The following is a 3860-nucleotide window of genomic DNA, read 5'->3' as shown; positions in this document are numbered from 1 at the left end:
GCCAGGCTCCTCCACAAAAACACCACATGGGACCCTACAATCTACAATACCCATCTGCCTGTGACCACAGTCTACCAGTTCCCATTGGATCAAGAATGGCTTCATTAGACACAGAACCTGCCAGCTCTCACTGGACCAAGAGAGGCTTCCTAAGAAATAGAACCCACCAGCTCTGACTGGAACAAGAGCCCTGATAAAAGCAAGAGTGACTTTCTAAATCAGAGAATCAGCTAGCTTGGGCTGAGCCAAGAGCAGCTGCCTGAGATACAGAATCTGCCAGCTCCAATTAGACCAAGAGCTAAGATTGGACCCAGAGGGACCCCCTGAGACACAGACACAACAAGCACTGAGTGGACCAGTAGCAGCTTGCTCAGACACAGACACCTATTGCACCTGTCAGAGGAACAGATGGGCAGACTTCAATGCAAAAATACATACAACAACATAAAGAGCAATATGGCGTCACCAGAATCTAGCTCTTCTCCAACAGCGAGACCTGATCATCACAATATAGAAGAAGCAGAAGAAAGTGACATTAAAAGTAGCTTCATGACCCAGTCTCCAGGAACCCCCACCCAACACTGCCCCAGTTGCCAGCAGGCAGGGAAAACTCCTACAGGAAGGCCCCCCCTCACCAAAACCTCCCATTGGACTCTGCAATCTACAAGTTCCATGCCCTGCCCCAATACCCATCTGCTTGTGACCCCAGTAACTTCCTGAGACAGGGAAACCAAACTGCCATCTCTCATTGGACCAAGAATAACTTCCTGACACAGGGAATGTGCCATCCTCATTGGACCAAGAGAGGCTTCCTGAGACACAGAATCTATCAGCTCTGACTGAACCAAGAGACCTGATAAGACCAGAGTGGCTCTGTGAGTCACAGAATCAGCTAGCTTAGATTGGGCCAAGAGCAGCTCCCTGAGATACAGAATCTGCCAGCTCCAATTAGACCAAGAGCTAAGATTGGACCCCTGAGACACAGACACAACAAACACAGAGTGGATCAATAGCAGCTCACTCAGATACAGGCACCTCTTGCACCTATTAGAGGAGGAGATAGGCAGACATCAAGGCAAATATACAACAACATAAAGAGCAATATGGCATCACCAGAATCTAGCCCTCCTCCAACAGTGAGACCTGAACATCACAAGGTAGAAGAAGCAGAAGAAAGTGAACTTAAAAATAGCTTCATGAAGATGCTAGAGGCCTTTCAAGAAAAAATGAAAAATTCTCTTAAAGAAATTGAGGAAAAGACAAACAAAAAAATTGCAAGAAATCAATAAATCCCTTAAAGAAAGCCAAGAAAACCATTAAAAAGCAATGAAACAGGTGAGGAAAACAGTTCAAGACCTAAAAAGGGGAATAGAAACAATGAAGAAACACAAACAGAGGGAATGCTGGAAATAGAAAAATCTGAGTAAACAAACAGAAAACACAGATGCAAGCATACCCAACAGAATACTGGAGCTAGAAGAGAGAATCTCTGGTGTAGAGGTTACAATAGAGGAAATGGATTCATCAGTCAAAGAAAACACCAAAGCCAAAAAAGTCATAACACAAAATGTCAAAGAAATCTGGGACAACATGAAAAGGCCAAACCTAAGAATAATAGGGATAGAGGAAGGCAAAGAATACCAACTCAAAGGCACAGAAAATACATTCAACAAGATCATACAAGAAAACTTGCCCAACTTAAAGAAGGAAATATCTATGAAGATACAAGAAGCCTATAGAACACCAAACAGACTAGACCCCCCAAAAAAGTCCCCTCAACACATAAAAATTAAACCACTCAACATACAAAATAAGGAAAGAATATTAAGAGCAGCAAAGGAAAAAGGCCAAGTGACTTATAAAGGCAAACCCATCAGAATAACACCTGATTTCTCAATGGAGACTTTGAAAGCCAGAAGGACCTAGACAGATGTAATACAAACACTAAGAGACCATGGATGCCAGCCTAGACTAATATACCGAGCAAAATTTTCAGTCATGATAGATGGAGTGAACAAGACATTCCAAGACAAAACCAGATTTAAACAATACTTATCCACAAACCCAGCCCTACAGAAAGCACTAGAAGGAAAATTCCAATCTAAGGAAGTCAGATACACCCACAAAATATAGGCAATAGATAACCCCACAGCAATAAACCCCAAAGAAGAGAAATACACCCACACTACCACCAAAAGATAACAGGAATGAACAATCACTGCTCATTAATATCCCTTAATATCAATAGATTTAATTCACCTATAAAAAGACACAGACTAGCCAGGCGGTGGTGGTACATGCCTTTAATCCCAGCACTTGGGAGGCAGAGGCAGGCAGATCTCTGTGAGTTTGAGGTCAGCATGGTCTACAAAGTGAGTTTCAGGAAAGGCATAAACCTACACAGAGAAACCCTGTATTGAAAAACAAAAAACAAAACAAAACAAATGACACAGACTAACAGAATGGATATGAAAGCAGGACCCATCTTTCTGCTGCATACAAGAAACACACCTCAATTTCAAAGACAGACACTACCTCAGAATAAAAGGCTGGGAAAAGTCTTTCCAATCAAACGGTCTTAAGAAGTAAGCTGGTGTAGCTCTCCTAATATCCAGCAAAATAGACTTAAACCTAAAATCAATCAAAAGAGATGGAGAATGACATTACATACTTATCACAGGAAATACCCACCAAGATGAAGTTTCAATTCTGAACATTTATGCCCCAAATACAAGGGCACCCACATATGTAAAAGAAACATTGCTAAAGCTTAAATCATACATTATACCCCACACATTAATAGTGGGAGACTTCAACATCCCACTCTCACCACTGCACAGATCTGCCAGCTCAAAACTTAAAAGAGAAATAAGAGACTTAACTGATGTCATGACTCAAATGGACTTAATCAATATCTACAGAACATTCCACCCTAACAAGAATATACCTTCTTCTCAGCACCCATGGAACCTTCTCTAAAATTGACCACTTGCTAGGTCACAAAGCAAATCTCAACTATGTGAGAAAAAAAAAGTTGGAATAACCTCCTGTGTTCTATCAGACCACCATGGTTTAAAGTTAGATTTCAACAACAACAAAAATTACAGAAAGCCTAAAATGTCATGGAAACTGAATAATACTCAACAAGGAAGAAATAAAGAAAGAAATTAAAGACTTCCTTGAGTTCAATAAAAATGAATGTACTATGTACCCAAAATAATGGGACACTATGAAAGAGGAGGTAAGAGGAAAATTCATAGCACTAAAGGCCCACAGAAAGAAGTTGGAGAAATCTCACACTAGTGACTTAACAGCACACCTGAAAGCTCTAGAATTAGAAGAAGCAGAGTCACCCAAGAGGAATAGATGCCAGGAAATGATCAAATTGAGAGCTGAAATCAATAAAATAGAAACAAGGAGAACAATACAAAGAATCAATGAAACAAAGAGTTGGTTCCTTGAGAATAACAACAAGATAGACAAGGCCTTATCCAAACTGACCAAAAGGCAGGCAGAGAGCATACAAATTAGCAAAATCAGAAATGAAAATGAAATAAAAACTAACATTGAGGAAATCCAGAGAACCATCAGGTCATACTTCAAAAACCTGCACTCCACAAAACTGGAAAATCTAAAAGAAATGGATAATTTTCTGGATAGGTATCACATAACTAAGTTAAATCAAGACCAGATAAACTATTTAAATAGACCAATAACCCCTAAGAAAATAAAAACAGTCATTAAAAGTCTCCCTACCAAAAAAAGCCCAGGACTAGATGGTTTCAATGCAGAATTCTACCAGATCTTCAAAGAAGAGATAATACCAATACTTTTTAAATTGCTCCACACAATAAAAACAG

This window comes from Peromyscus californicus, unplaced genomic scaffold (assembly GCF_007827085.1).
Source record: "Peromyscus californicus insignis strain IS unplaced genomic scaffold, ASM782708v3 Scaffold_23__1_contigs__length_62951481, whole genome shotgun sequence".
NCBI classification, from domain to species: Eukaryota; Metazoa; Chordata; class Mammalia; order Rodentia; family Cricetidae; genus Peromyscus; species Peromyscus californicus.
The sequence above is the reverse complement of the archived record's forward strand: the minus strand, read 5'-3'. Positions refer to the sequence as shown.